Here is a 17,461-nt window from a genome sequence, read left to right as displayed (position 1 = left end):
GTCAAGGACCTCCACGGGAGCAGGTACAACCAGGGTCATCTGCAGGAATAGGCCTGAGACAACATCTTTTGCTGGAGTAGGCTTGAGTTAGCGACCTCTACTAGAACAGGTTCATGGCAGCAACCTCCACAGGAGCAGGTACAAGGGAGTGACCGTAGAAAGGGCAGACCCAAATGACCTCTGGAATTGCAGAACAACGCACAGGAGTGCTGAGCAACTGCCAGGAATACTGTGTGACCTCCAGGATGACTGGAACCGTGTCCCTGACTGCACCATGAGGAGCAACCATCTGAGCCTTGTATACTCTGGCACCTGGAAAGCTGATCACCAGAGAAACAGTCCCAACTACACCAATCAGAGGAAAAGATGGGTAGAAAAGTTAAGATCACACTCAACACCACAAGGAGCAACATGGCACCAACAAAAACTAGTGGTTCTACAACAGCAAGACTTGAATATCCCAATATAGATTATACAGAGGAAAATGACCTAAAATAACTTTAGGAGAATGTTGAGGCCATTAAAGAGGAAATGAAAGATTCCCTTAGAGAAATGGAGGAAAAGACAAACAAAAATGGAATAAAACCAAGAAAAAGCAATCAAACAGATGAAAGAAATGATTCATGACTTGAAAACCAAAATAAAGATGATAAAGAAAACACAAACCAAGGGAATTCTTGAAATGGAAATTATGAGAAAATGATCAGGAACAACAAAAGCAATCATAAACAGTAGAATACAAGAGATGGAAGAAGAATCTCAAGTGCTGAAGGTACAATAGAGGAAATAGACTCATCAGTCAAAGAAAACATTACATCTAACAAAAGCTTAACACAAAATATCCGGGAAATATGGGACAACATGAAAAGACTAAAGCTAACAATAATAGGAATAGAAGAAGAAGAAGTTCAACTCAAAGGCACAGAAAATTTATTTAACAAAATCATTGAAGAAAACTTTCCCTACCTAAAAAAAAATATATGCCTATGAAGATACAAGAAGCTTACAGAACACCAAATAGACTGGATCAAAAAAAAATTCCTCTTGCTAAATAATAATCAAAACACTAAGAACCGTGCTTCCGTGCTCCCCCATCCAACCTTCCTTCATCCCAATCCTCCCCCTTTCCCAAGCTCCCCCCCATTCTCCCCCTCTCCCCCCTCTCTCCCCATCTCCCCTTACCCCCATCCCACCCCACCCGCAAGATCTCAGTTTTCTCCCCGGCAATTTTGTCTACTTCCCTTAGCCAAGAGGACAACTATATGCTTTTCCTTTGGTTCACCTTCTTACTTAGCTTCTTTGGGATCACCAAGTGTAGACTCCGTGACCCTTGTTTATGGCTAGAAACCAATTATGAGTGAGTACATCCCATGTTCATCTTTTTGGCTCTGGGATACCTCACTCAGAATAGTGTTTTCTATTTCCATCCATTTGCATGCAAAATTTGAGAAGTCATTGTTTTTTAACGCAGCATAGTACACTAATGTGTAGATATTCCACACTTTCTTCATCCATTCTTCCATTGAAGGGCATCTAGGTTGTTTCCAGGTTCTGGCTATTACAAATAATACTGCTATGAACATAGTTGAACAAATGCTCTTGTCATGTGATAGGGCATCTCTTGGGTATATTCCCAGGAGTGGTATTGCTGGGTCCAGGGGTAAGTTGATCCCGAATTTCCTGAGAAACCGAAACACCGATTTCCAAAGTGGTTGCACAAGCTTGCATTCCCACCAGCAATGGATGAGTGTTCCCCTTCCTCCACAGCCTCTCCAGCAAAGGCTATCATTGGAGTTTTTTATTTAGCCATTCTGACAGGTGTAAGATGATATCTCAAAGTTGTTTTGATTTGCATTTCCCTGATTGCTAAGGAGGTTGAGCATGACCTTAAGTGTCTTTTGGCCATTTGAACTTCCTCTGCTGAGAATTCTCTGTTCAGTTCAGTGCCCCATTTTTTAATTGGGTTAATTGGCATTTTAAAGTCTAGTTTCCTGGAAGCACGGTTCTTAGTTAAGGGAGCCACCTTAGGGTTGGCAAGAGACTTGAACCTAGAGTGGCTCCCAGATACCCAAGCCGAGGTCCCCAGTAGTTCCTTGGGCAGCTGAGGATGGGGAACCTGAAATGACCCTATCCTAGAGCAATACTGACGAATATCTTGCATATCATCATAGAACCTTCATCTGGTGATGGATGGAGACAGAGACAGAGACCCACACTGGAGCACTGGACTGAGCTCCCAAGGTCCCGATGAGGAGCAGAAGGAGGGAGAACATGAGCAAAGAAGTCGGGACCATGAGGGGAGCACCCACCCACTGAGACAGTGGAGCTGATCTATTGGGAGCTCACCAAGGCCAGCTGGACTGTGACTGAAAAAGCATGGGATAAAACTGGACTCTCTGAGCATGGCGAACAATGAGGGCTGATGAGAACCCAAGGACAATGGCACGGGGTTTTGAACCTACGTAATGTGCTGGCTTTGTGGGAGCCTAGCCAGTTTGGATGTTCACCTGCCTAGAAATGCACGGAGGGGGGAGGACCTAGGACTTACCACAGGGCAGGGAAATCTGATTGCTCTTTGGGCTGGAGAGGGAGGGGGAGAGGAGTGGGGGGAGGGGGAGAAGGGTGGGAGGAGGGGGAGGGAAATGGGAGGCTGGGAGGAGGAGGAAATTTGTTTTTTTTTCTCTTTTCTCAATAAAAAAAAGTTAAAAAAAATAAAATTTATTTAAAAAAAATCAAAACACTAAACATACAGAGTAAAGAAAGAATATTAAGAGCTGCAAAGGAAAAAGCCCAAGTAACATATAAAAATAGACCTATCAGAATTACACCTGACTTCTCATTGGAGACAAGAAAAGCCAGAAGGTCGTGGTCATGTGTTATGCAGACATTAAGAGACCATGGATGCCAGCCCAGACTACTATAGCCAGCAAAACTGTCAATTACCATAGAAGGAAAAAACAAGATATTCCATGATAAATCTAGATTTCACCAATACCTGGCCACAAACCTAGCCCTACACAAAGTACTAGAAGGAAAACTGCAACCCCAAGGAAGTTAGTTACATACACAAAAACACAGACAATAAATGATCTCACAGCAGCAAAGTCCAAAGAAGGAAAAACACACACACAATAATATCATCTAAAATGAAAACTAAAATAACAGGAACTAGAAATCACTGATCATTATTATCCCTTAATATAAATTGACTCAACTCACCTAGAAAAAGACACAGGCTAATAGACTAGATACAAAAACAGAATCCATCTTTCTGCTACATATAAGAAATACACCTTAACCTCAAAGACAGACATCACTTCAAAGTAAAAGGTTGAGAAAAAAATTTTCCAATCAAATGGATCTAAGAAACAAGCTGGTGTAGCTATAATAATATCTAACAAAATAGACTTCCAAGCTAAAATTAATCAAAAGAGACAAAGAAAGACATTTCATTTTAGTCACCAGAAAAATCCATCAAGAGGAAATCCCAATACTGAATGTTTATACTCCAAATACAAGGACACCCTCATATGTAAAAGAAACACTACTAAAGATTAAATCACACATTAAACCCACACACTAATAGTGGGAGAATTCAACACTCTACTCTCACCACTGAACATGTCTGCCAGACAGAAAATTAACAGAGAAATAAGGGAACTAACAGATGTTATGACTCAAATAAACTTAATAGACATCTATAGAACATTCCATACAAACACAAAAGAATATACCTTCTTATCAGCACTTCATGAAACCTTCTCAAAAATTGACCACATACTCGATAACAAAGAAAACCTCAACAGACAAAAAATTTGGAACAACTCCATGTTTCTTTTTTTTATTGAGAAAAGGAGGAAAAAAAAACAAGTTTCCACCTCCTCCCAGCCTCCCATTTCCCTCTTCCTCCTCCCACCCTTCTCCCCCTCCCCCCACTCCTTTCCCCCTCCCTCTCCAGTCCAAAGAGCCTTCAGGGTTTTCTGCCCTGTGGTAAGTCCTAGGTCCTCCCCCCTCCGTCCATATCTAGGAAGGTGAACATCCAAACTGGCTATGCTCCCACAAAGCCAGCACATTAAGCAGGATCGAATCATCATGGCTAAAAATTAGAACTCAACAGTAAAACTAATTTCAGAAAGCCCACAAACACATCAAATTAAACAATGCCCACATGAAACATCGATGAGTGAAGGAAGGAAGAAAGGAGAAAAATAAAGACTTCTTAAAATACAATGAAAAAGACTAAAAACATATCCAGATTTATGGGACACAATGAAAACAGTGTTAAGAGGAAAGTTCATAGCACTAAATGCACACATAAAGAGGCTGGAAAAATCTCACACCAGTGAATTAACAGAACACCTGAAAACTCTAGAACAGAAAGAAACAAACTTACATACCATATTCATCTTTTTGGGTCTGGTTTATCTCACTCAGGATAGTGAGCTCCCAAGGTCCAGTTGAAGGGCAGAAGGAGGGAGAAGATGAGCAAGGAAGTCAGGACTGTGAGGGGTTGGTCCACCCACTGAGGCAGTGTGTCTGTTCTAATGGGAGCTCACCAAATCCAGCTGGATGGGGACTGAACGAGAATGCGATCAAACTGGACTCTCTGATTATGGCTGATAATGGGGGCTGACTGAGAAGCCATTGATAAAGGCACTGGGACTTGTTTTTCCTGGATGTACTGGTTTTTTGGGACTCTAGTCTATATGGATGCACAACTTCCTAGGCCTGGATGTAGGGGGGAGGGCCTTGGACTTCTCACAGGGCAGGGTTCCCAGCCCTCTCTCAAGAATGGAGGGGAGGGAGGAGGGTACTATGCTCTTGAGTAGGTAGAATTAACATAGTAAAAATGACAATCTTACCAAAAGCAATCTAAAAATTTAAACCAATGTCCATCAAAATCCTAGCAAAATTCTTCATAGACCTCAAAAGAACAGGATTCAACTTCAAATGGAAAAGCAAAAATCTCAGGATAGTCAAAATAATGCTGTACAATAAAAGAACTTCTGGAATCATCACAATCCCTGACTTTAAATCTTACTACAGAGCTACAGTATTGGAAACAGCCTGGTATCATCATAAAAACAGACAGGAAGACCAAAAGAACTGAATTGAAGACTCAGATATCAATCCACACACCTATAAACAACTGATTTTTGACAAAGAAGCAAAAAATATCAAATGGAAAAAAGAAAGCATATTTAACAAATGGCGCTGGCACAACTGGATATCAACATGTAGAAGAATGAAAATAGACCCATATCTATCATCATACACAAAACTCAAGTCCAAATGGATCAAAGACCTCAACATAAAGCTAGCCACACTGAACCTCATAGAAGAAAAACTGGGAAGTACCCTTGAACATATTTGCACAGTAGACTACGTCATAAATATGACCCCAGTAGCAGAGAAACAATTAATAAATTGGACCGCTTGAAACTGAGAAGCTTCTTTAAAGCAAAGGACACAATCAACAAGACAAAATGGCAGCCTACAAAATGGGAAAAGATCTTCACCACCCCCACATCGGACTGAGGGCTGTTCTCCAAAATATACAAAAAACTCAAGAAATTGGTCATCAAAAGAACGAATAATTCATTAAAAAACTGGGGTGTAGATCTAAAAAGAGAACTCTCAACAGAGGAATCTAAAATGGCTGAAAGAGACGTAAGGAAATACTCAACATCCTTAGTCATCAAAGAAATGCAAATCAAAACAACTCTGATATTCCACCTGTAAGAATGGCCAAAATCAAAAACACTGATGACAGCTTATGCTAGAGAGGATGTAGGGTAAAGGGAACACTCCTCCATTGCTGGTGGGAGTTCAAACTGGTACAGTTGTTTTGCATATTAATATGGCAATTTCTCAGAAAATTAGTAAACAGCCTACCTCAAGATCCATCAATAGCACTTTGGGTATATACCCAAAGGATGCTCAGTCATACCACAAGGACATGTCCTCAAATATGTTCATATCAGCATTATTTGTCATAACCAGAACCTGGAAATAACCTAAATGCCCCACTATCAAACTATGGATAAGGAAAATTTGGTTCATTTACACAATGGTGTATTACACAGCAGAAAAATTAATGACACCTTGAAATTTGCAGGCAAATTGATGGATCTAAGAAGCACCATATTGAGTGAGGTAACCCAGACCCAGAACTAAAAATATAATATATACTAATTTATAAGTGGGTTTTAGACATAAAGCAAAGGAAAACCAGCCTACAATTCACAATCCCAGAGAACCTAGACAACAAATAGTACCCTAAGTGAGTCATACAATGATATAATCTACATGGGAAGTAGAAAAAGACAAGATGTCCTGAGTAAATTTGGAGCATGGGAATCATGGGAGAAGGTAGAATGGGGGAGAGGAAGGGAGGGTAGTTGAGAAAAATATATAGCTCTATAAGAACAATTTTAAAAATTTGCATTTACAAAAAACACATAAAATTTCAAAGATGACACAATAACTTACAGGATCCAGACTCTCTGTGTATTTCTCATCTTTACAAGGCTTATTATATTTGTATGTCTCTATTGCTTTTTAAGAACTTTCTCTACTCTTCTTCTTTTTTATCCCCAGCCTATGTATATTTTAAAATCCCTGTGACCCAGTTAGAGATTTTTTTATTTGTATCTTTCTTTTCCATATATCTTTAACCTTTTCTGTCTGCAAGAGAAAAAGCCTTCAACCAACCATTCAGTGCAGGGCTGGGAGGTGCCTCTCTGTCCCATGGCCAGTGGGAACCACCATACAGCTTAGCTCATGGCCTACTGGAACTTGTCAGGAGATGCATCCCTGTACTGCAGCATGTATGAGAGACATAGACTAGGAAGTCATATATGGTTCCATTTCTGTGCTTTTAGAACCTCTTAAAGAAATTTGCTCAGACTTTTGTGTATGTACATGGTCCTAGACACTGGATGCCATTTGTAGGACGAGTTTTCCTATCCCAGAAGCTGTTTCCCAAATAACCAACACTGAGTCTTAAAAGTACTTATAAATGCTTGACCAATACGAGTCACGAAATGAATGATGGCCAATCTATAGTCCATAAACCCAGAGAGGCTGGGTTCAGAGGAAGGGATAAGGGAGGACATGTATATCTTCCTGGGAGGGGATGTTAGAGTGAATTTTATGTGTGTACTGGGGGCAGGTGGGGATTCAAACTAGAAGATCAGGTGTAAATTGGGAGGGGACATGGGGTGGACAGAAATGTGGGAAGAGATCGAATTGAGGGGCAGTTGAGTGCTTACATGGGAACCTGGTGCTTTAGAAAATTCCCGGAATATATGGAGGTGACCCTAATGAGGTTTCCTAAAAATGGGGATGGTGGAGTCACACCTGTTTGGATCTTATCACCACATCAGTTTTCCAGTACCAAGAAAGGGTTAAATTCAGTTGAGTTGTTGTCAATGGGGTCTCATGGAGATCCCCTAAACAAACCAGACTTTTGATAAGGTAATGGGGAGGCACTCTATAAATTGTAAACTATAAGGGGAACACCATTACTAAGGACAACATCCAGAAAACTGATTGAACATGGAGAAATTGAGTTGGAGCCTATACAGAGCCTCACCACCCTGTTCCAGTGTCTGTAGTATGGGAATATATAGGCTCATGGATTGATGCCTTGTTCAGCCATCATCAGAGGGACTCACTCCTATGGAAGGTGGGAACAGATGCAGGGACCCACTGACAAACACCAAACAGATGGGGAGACCGGGCTCTAGATGGGATGGTTCCATCAGGTCCCTCCTCTCAGAGCTCAAGTAACCGCATAGAAGATGATGCATAGGGAGTGTAGATTCATGGAAACTGAAGCACCAAGAGTAGGGCTTGTGAAACTCTACATCAGTTCTCTGTGTTTATGGCAATATTTAGGTTAGTGTTTTTGTGGGAGTTCTTAGTGTGTGAACGAGTAGGTCTCTGACTTTTGTGCCTTCTCTTGGGGATGTCTTCCTTCCATTGTTTTGCCTTGTCCAGTCTCAATGTAGTGGTTTGGATTTTGTTTTATTATATTTTATTTCGCTGTGGTTGGTTGTTGTCTGCTGGAAGCCTATCCTTTTCTGTAAGAGACAGAGGGAGAGTGGATCTGGAAGGGTGGAGGGTGGAGAGGGTCAGTGAGGAGCAGAGGAAGGAGAAACTAGTAAAGATGGCATATGAGAGAAAAGTCTATTTTTTTGAGTTCTTTTTTTTATTGAGAAAAGGAAAAAAAGTTTCCCCCTCCTCCCACCCTTCTCCCCCTCCCCCCACTCCTCTCCCCCTCCCTCTCCAGTCCAATGAGCAGTCTGGGAACATGGCGAACAATGAGGGATGATGAGAAGCCAAGGACAATGGCACGGGGTTTTGATCCTACTTCATGTTCGGGCTTTGTCGGAGCCTAGCCAGTTTGGATGTTCACCTTCCTAGACATGGGCAGAAAGGGGAGGACCTTGGACTTTCTACAGGGCAGAGAAAAGTCTATTTTAAATGAACAAACAGGCAAAAAGTTATGAATATCATTGAAATCTCTTGAAATACATGATAGATGCAATTATTTTTATCATCAGGTAAAAACTCAGAGATGTGTTCTGAGGTACAAAAATATTTTTATATATTACTCAGGGTCAGAAAAGGAATTGACACTCTTTTCTTGTTTCTCATAGACCCAGATCTAATGTTTTATCTTAGCTGGATCTAGGTGAATGAAATAAGGCATTTTTTACTAGTTGTTTCTGGATTTAAAAAAAAAAAAACAAAAAACTAATGTTTGGCAGGAATTTCAAAAACAGTATTTTAAGAATACTTATGATGAATGAGGTTGATATATACATTTTAAAAAACTGAAAATGAATACCCAAATCATAAAATAGACAACCAATCAGTAAGCTAATGAAATAAACAGATAATTCTCAATACAATAAACACAAAAGTCAATAAATTAAAAAACTCAACCTCCTTAGTCATTAGAAAAATGCAAGGTAAATCCACTTTGATATTCTATCTCACTCCAGTCAGAATGACTATTGTCAAGAGACTATGTTTGTCTAAACATAACATGAACAAGGAAGACATCAATAGACATGCTGATGGGGAAGGGAGAAAGATCATGAGGCCTCACTCTAGAAAAGAGCTACAGGCAAGCAAGAAATGCTCAGTGTGGGAGGAATAGCCTTCCCAAGGGAAGAGCACACCAGTTGACTATCCAATACCAGAGTCACCCCTAAAAACATACATACAAATGGCATTTAACATTATATTGAGTGTGCAGGTTTTATTTATATATTTAGGTGTGTGTGTGTGTGTGTGTGTGTGTGTGTGTCAGTAAGTGTGAGTGACTGTGTGTGTCTGTAACAGCAACTAAAGAAAAGATAAAAAGGCCATGAATTTGAAAGAGTTCAATAAATTTCAAAGAATTCAAGGAGATAGAGGTACATGGAAGGTTTTGGAGGGAAGAAAGAGAAGGGAAATGATATAATTTTAATATAATGCCAAAATAGATAAAAAGAACCACTGAAAAAAGAACAAATGATAAATACTTGAGACGAGGAACACTTACGTACTGCTGGGAGAAATATAAACTAGCATAATCCCTATGGAAACTGGTGTGTAAAGTCCTCAAAAATTAAAAATAAAACTACCATATGAATCAGATACGACACTCTTGAGAATATACCCAAAGAATTCTGCTAATATTACAGAGATACTTGCACACATCTAGTCGTTGTTGCACGTTTCACAAATGGAAAGTAAATTAAAAAAATCTCAACCTCCTTAGCCATTAAAAAAATGCAAGCTAAACCACTTTGATATTCTATCAAAGTTATGCCTATCAACAAAAAATGAAAAATGAAAGTGTAGGATATATACTGCAGAAGTTTACTCAATTCCTCAGGAAAATGAAAGCATGGAATTGTCAGGTAAATGGATAAAACTGGAAATTGTTATAATAACCAAGGTTTCCCAGTGTCAGAAAATCAGTTGTTATATATGGGCTCTCGTACATGTATCGTAACTTATGTGTGTATGTATATAAAGAAGGAAATGTGAGAGTGAGTATAGACTATGGCACCAGATAGGAGATCATAAGAAGAAAACTGGGAGAGTTGAGAAGTTAGGGGTGGGGGTAAAATGTTACATGCAAGTTGAAAATGAAGATGACTACTGAGAATGGAAGGGAACTAGAAAGGGAAGCAATGAGGAAAGGGAGGTAACAAAAGCAATTTTTCTTTCTTCATAAGCTGATTAAGAAATACGCAAGATAGAAAAAAACATGTATATTGAGCATCCAGGATGGAGGTGGGGGTTCCTTGGACTTTCCACAGGACAGGGAACCCTGATTGCTTTTCGGGCTGAGGAGGGGGGGGGGGGACTTAGTTCGGGGAGGGGGAGGGAAATGGGAGGCGGTGGCGGGGATGAGACAGAAATTTTTAATAAATAAATTAAAAAAAGAAAAAAAAACATGTATATATAGGTCAATAACAAATAACTCATGCAAAAAATGGTGGTTATTTTAAAATCTCTTTATAGTTATACCATTTTTGTAATAATTCAGTAAGTTTGTTCTTATACCATAACTTCTCTTGTGTAAAGAGAAGTTAATGGTTATGATTTTAAATATTTTCCAAGATTACCCAATATAACCTTTTTTGAATTAATATTAAAACTTTGTTTTGTGATGTCAAATTTATTTTATATTATATTCATTTCAATGAGATTTTGAAGAATAAAGGAAGTCCGTCTGAGGCCAGGCATGTCTGACAGAAGATATTTCGAACACCTTGTCACTCTGTTCTTCTGTGTGTGGACGGAAAGAAAATAATTTCCATGAAGGAATTGGTTGTCTTTGGGGAACTGCAGCTGGTGAATCAATCATGTAATGTTTCTCAGAAATGAGAAAATCATGAAGAGTGTCCATTTGAAAGCTCCATTATTTGATGCAATGGAGATTAGAATGAAGGCTTTGAGGCCTTAACTGAGCCCAAATTTTCCCTCTTTTATGCCTTCAACTAATTTTGTAAGCAGCTAATTGCACCTTCCAAACAAGGTACAAGTGGGCAATTTTTCCCTCAAATATCCTAGCAGATGTTGTTAACCACTTCTGGTGCAATTAAGTCCTATACACCAATAATTATAGGCATATGCATGACAAGCTTAAATATATGCCAAAACTTTAAAGTGAAATGTGATTCTTTCTAACTATTTGTAATAAGGTGCAGATTGACAGAGATAGTAGGCAAATTTTACACAGAACTTATCACTTTACAGAGTTCTCTTAAATAGATAGAGTTATATGATTTAAAAGAATATTGTCTGATGCATTATACTGTCATTATTAGTTGTTGTAGAACTAGGAATTGAATGTAGGGCCTTCTGTATACTGCCATTGAGTTATCACTGTCATCACTGATTTTTCAATAGAATATAGATTATAGATTTGATACAATTTGCTAAATTACTAGAGATAAAATTATGCTCCAAATTCTGACTTCATTTCACTACAAAATGATGCTTTTAGTATTTCCTTTAAAATTCTGTTAAGCATTTAAAAATTATATTAATAATTATTTTTACTTGAGAAATTTTATTAAATTCAATGTTTAGGAAAAATCTCTGGATAGAAACTAGAAATTTGTAACTCATCATATAAATGATATTTAGAATTATCATAGGCAATTACATCATGTGATATATGGTATAAGGTATCACATGAAATGTTGAAAGATATTTTCTTGAAGGAGAATACATCAGAATGCATCAAATGTGGGGGGAACATTGATGGGGGAGAGTCTTCTGTTTTGTTTTAATTTCATTGGTTAAATAAAGAAACTGCCTTGGCCCTTTGACAGGACAGAAAATTAGGTAGGCGGAGTAGACAGAACAGAATGCTGGGAGAAAGAAGCCGAGTTAGTCAGTCGCCATGATTCTCCCACTCCAGACAGATGCAGGTTAAGATCTTTCCTGGTAAGCCAGCTCATGGTGCTACACAGAATATTAGATATGGGTTAGATCAATATGTAATAGCTAGCCACTAAGAGCCTGAAACTAATGGGTCAGGCAGTGTTCAAAAGAATATAGTTTCCATGTAATTATTTCGGGGAATAAGCTAGCCATGCGGGAGCTGGGGCGGCCGGAATGCAGTCCACTGCTCCCAATCAACAGAATGTGAATCAAATAATTATACAGTAGCTCCAAATGGGTATATTAAGGTTTCTTTTTATTGAAAGAGAAAACTCACAGAATAGGAACAGGGGTCCAACATCCAGTTGTGGAGCATGGGAAGAAAGGGTGAGCCAGTGGGACTGTGACCTTTTTGTACCCCAAAGCCACACCTCAACCTAGTCCAGCCTCTCAAAGGCCATTGGCTGAAGGAGGGTCCTCATCACCTTCCCCTTTTGTTTAAATAAGAGAATTCCAAACTCAATACAAAACCACATACAATAAGAATAGATATCAAGTATAAGAATTAGAATTATAACCAGCATAAACAATATTAATCAAATAACATATGATAAATGTCTCAATAATCATTCTATCCTAAGGAGTCTAAGTCTTGTATTAGAAATGGCTTAGCTAAATCATAAGAGGAAAGTAACTATAACTATTAATCTTCAAACCCATCAAATACCTGAGAAGGGAGATATTACTTGAGCAGGCAGGAAGTGCAATCAAGCAGCTTCCAAAATGTGCAGTAGATGACAGAGGCAACTGGTTACCTGGGCAATCACCCAAATTCTCATTTGCAATGTTGAAGCAACCAACTTTGGCTAATGCCTATTTTCAGAGGCAGGAAAAATTTTTCAAAACTCTCTTACCCTGACTTTACAAGGTTTGGCAGTCTTTTTTCTTTTATACTGCTTGTCCAGTCTGGACACCATGTATTTTGTCAGTGGTTGAGGCATGTCATGAGTTCCTTGCCTAAAGGCCAGTTTTGCCAAGAAGAAAACAAACTCCAAGTGGAGTGTCTTCATTTCTCAATGTTCTCTCGTGAATATTTTGGTGTTGCCAGGAGCAATTGTGTCTCACATCAACAGAACCCTAAGTTATTTAAATGCCATATTCTGCAGCACTTTGAAGTGGTTGATGATTACCTATCTATGAAGAATATAATCTCTATGTATCTAAAGAACCTGATTAGTCTAACTATAAGTATGACGAACATGAATGAATATTGACCTATGATACTTAATGCCTGTAAAACTGAAAGACTAATACTACTTCATATTAGAATATTAGCAATCTTTAAACAACTATGTAGTAAATGAGAACAATGACCTCAAAATGTAAACAATGCATAAATATCTTGATCAGTGGTAGATATATATATAATGAAATATGATAAATATATCTTAAAATTTTATCAGTATACAAAATGTCTTAAACAGAGGTAGAAACATGCACTCATACAGTATTACCAAATAAATTTGCATCATTGTACAAATACTGTAAGCTGATTTGGAGCATATTTAATATAACAAATATAATTTGGATTTGTATCAATATACAAGAATCTATATCGGTATAAATTGTCTGTAAATAATAGCTCATAAGTATTCATTCTATTACTCACTAATATTATTAATCTACTTATTAACCCATTCAATTTTTCCCTTTTATTTAAAAGGATATCTAAGCCTACATAATTTCCACTCCAACCCCTAGCCCTATACCACTAATAATCATCACCTAAATGATGTCCTTAACGCTAAGGACAAAATTTGTTGGGAGAGGGGGTGTCATCTTCTAGAATTAATTCCAGCCATCATGGGGTGATGTTCTTTCTATGGAATCCTGTAAAAGTAAACTGATGTGTCAGTTGGGGGAAACATGAACAAAATAATCCCACACTAGCTCCATATAGGGTATATTAAGGCTTTTAGTTATTGAAAGGGAAAACTCATGGAATAGGATCAGGGTTCTAACATCTAGTTGTGGAGCACAGGAAGAGAGGGCAAGCAGGCAGGATCATGGCCTTTTGGTACCACAAAGCTACACCTCACCCTGATTCAACTTCTCAACGACCATTGGCTGAAGGAGTTTTCCCATCATTTTCTAAAATCATGAAATAATTATGATGTATTTTTATATTTTTCTTTTATTGAAAGTAGATTTTTTGAAAGTATGAAAGTATAATCTGTCATATTTTCCCATCCTCTAACTCCTCCCAGATCCTCCCTACCTCCATTCCCTTTGAAATCTGTACCTTTTTTCCCTCTCTTCACTAGAAACAAATGGACAGCCAAAATAATAATAAAATAACAGAAGATAAAACAAACCAAATGGAATAGGAAAAAATAAACAAAACAGAATAAAAAAGAAAAGGCACAAGAAGCACATAGACGGAGATACACAATTACACACAGAGAAATCCCATAAAATCCCCAAACCAGAAAACCACAGTATATATGCAAAAAACAAATGAGGTAATGCCACAGCAACTCCAGTGTTGTCTGTGTGACATGACATATGCCATTATGCTAGATGGGAGCTACGTGTCCCATGGGACTAGGCTTCCTGGAGGTCAATGGCAGATGGCCCGGTATTAGCCACTGCTGAGGCATAGACGGGTTTCTCGAGTAGCTGGCTATGCGGGATATGAGCTTTGCACAATCTCTTTTATAATAATGATAGTCTTTATATATACAAGACAAGGATCATTCTCTTCAGGAATAGCCTTGAGATAGGGAAAGCACAGTATGGGAATGTATAAGACTACAGCAGAAACTTTGTCATCCACAGGGTGTATGCTGAGCAAGGGAATAGATGGGTTAATGTTGATAGACAAGGACTGTTATATTATACTTTGAACTTTATGGATAGGCTTGCTCGATTCCAACCCCCATGATGTCTGCTGCATAAGAAGGTACTAAAAAGTATAGTTCAACAGGTGCAGAGATCTGATTAGGTATATTTGGTCACTAGATGAAATAAAGGGTTAGGAACAGGAAGGGCCATGATAGCGATAATGAGACAGAAACTTTCTATTCATAAAATGAAACCACTTGTTTGAGGTTTACGTTCTCAAGGACAAGATTTCCTCTTCTAGGATGCTTTATGTCTAACACCTGTTCCTGATAATATACTTTTCTTAAATATCGCTGATGTGACTAAAAGAAGCTCTCACATTGTGCCAACCAATGATACATGACCTTCTGATTTGTTCTTTGTTTGAATACTATATAATGAAAACATAAATTCAGTAAAATCGCAGCAGATTCCAACCACTCTCTTGTGTGTTGTGTCTGTCTGTCATTCACCGAACTTGTGCCTTCCTGTTACCAGGATCCTGCTTCTCCCACTGTCTGAGTGGCTCCCCTGAGCCGGTCCGTAGCAAGGTAACAAATAATGCCTTGATAAATCATTATGGAAAAAAAAACCCTGAAAAGTACCATCAAATTAATCTTGTGTTGGCAATCTACTGCTGGTCATAGGCCTCCTCTTAAGAGTGGTGTATATACCAAATGAAACTTTTGAAAAAAACACTATTTTTTCCTTTGTGAGTAGTTATCAATTTGAGATAGCTTCTTTGTTTGGGCTGGAGACTTGTGCCATAAAGCCTTACAGCACTGGATCCCATCTGGCTCAGACCCCTGAAGGCCCTGTGTATGCTGTCAATGTCTCTGCTAGTTAATATGTGTTTCAGTCCTATTGTGTTTAGAAGGTCATGTTTCCTTGATGTCCTCTATCTTCTCTGGCTTTTAAATTGTTTTTGGCTCCTCTTCCAGGATAACTCCATAATATAGTGAGTCTTGTTAAAATGGAAATAAAGAATAGTTGAAGAACAAAATAACTTTGTGTCAAAAAATTCACTCTGAAGCAAGGATTTTTCTCAACTTTAGACTCAGAATATGACTCACAATTGTTTTTGTTTAACTGTAAAGGGCTGACAACAGATAAATCTAAAATAATTTTTGTTTTCAAACTGAAACTTTCGTCTCAGATTTTACTATAGTTACCAAAGTTGGTAGAATTTGGTGGTAGAATTGGTGAAATGTTATTGTGTTATAATGGAATCCATTGCATCAAATAATCAGCCTGGTGTGTGTAATTCAATCAGTATTGCCTTAGGTAAGGACTAAGGTTAAAAGCATTGTTAGACTCTTTTACAGATTGCATTCAGCATGTGCAATGTGCAATGACATGCATATTATCTTTTCAAATCATTTAATTAATAGGAAGCCATGCCTTTTAGACTTGTGACCTTTCCAGATGAATATAAAAAAACAACAATGGAAGTTTTCACTGCTTTTATTTAATAACTGGCTAGCCTTGTGTGTCCAGGAAAAATTATTTGTTTCCAAATTTCCAAAATTGCCTGACATTCCTGGAAGAAAAAGACTGAATATAACAAGGGAATAAACAAGGAAGTATGTAAGAAGAATGAAAGATAATTTTCAAACTATTTAAGTTTTGGATTGAAAGTTTAGGATGGTTCCCAAAACAATTTTTTCACCCTTTTATATTCTAAGATTTGAAGCAAGTGATATTTCCTTGCTTTTTTTCAAAATCTTTGACTCCATTTGTTTCTAATATACTATGCATGTATGTCATCAATGGGGATGTTTTGTAAAAGTTAAAAAAATAATGAGAAACATTGGGTCTTAAGATCTAAGACTCAGCAATATATGTCATACTTGACATTAAAGCATGATTCATAAAAGGAAAGATTTATAAATTAGACTTCATAAAAATAGAGATTTTATTGTATGACAATTCTCATGTGAAGAGAATGACAACACAAGCTGTACATAGAAAAAATGTTGGCAAGCTAGACATCTAACTGAAACCTGGCATTATATGGAATATATTTTGAACAACCTCTCAAATCTAATAATAAAGAGAAAGAATCAAAGGAAAACTGTAAATTGAGTCAATACATACAGACAAATTTTTGTTGAAGTGAATATATTGGATGTGTTTAACTGCCTGGAAAATATTTAACATATCACTGCATATCTTTCAGAGTAGTGAAAATAAGAATTTTTAACAAAACTAAATGGAAGGAAACTGTAAAATTAGAGTGCTGTAAGAATGAGGTGTTACAAACACTTTGGAAAGTAATTTGACAACATTACAGTGGATTCCACAATTAAATGTGTTTTCATAAAGTCAAGAAATTATATTAAGTTGTGAAAATTTAGCCTTAAGAATGAAAAATACATTCATATAATAAGCTATATATGAATGACTTTATAAATATAATTTTCAATAATCGCATAATGAGTGACAAACTTAATTTCCTTTAATAGATATAAGAAATTATGATACATCTATGTCATGGAATTTTATTCAGCAACAAAAAGAAACAAGCAATAGATACATTCAACAACTCTGATGGCTATAAAATGATCTCAAATAGAAGGAAAATCAGTGCCAAAATGTTACATAATCTAGACTTCCATTTCTAAAAGTCCATCATTTAAAAAAATATGAAGCCAGAAAAAAAAACCTGGTGAATACC

This window comes from Microtus oregoni, unplaced genomic scaffold (assembly GCF_018167655.1).
Source record: "Microtus oregoni isolate MIOR12 unplaced genomic scaffold, Mior012 000169F_ref0000294, whole genome shotgun sequence".
Taxonomy (NCBI): domain Eukaryota; kingdom Metazoa; phylum Chordata; class Mammalia; order Rodentia; family Cricetidae; genus Microtus; species Microtus oregoni.
The sequence above is the reverse complement of the archived record's forward strand: the minus strand, read 5'-3'. Positions refer to the sequence as shown.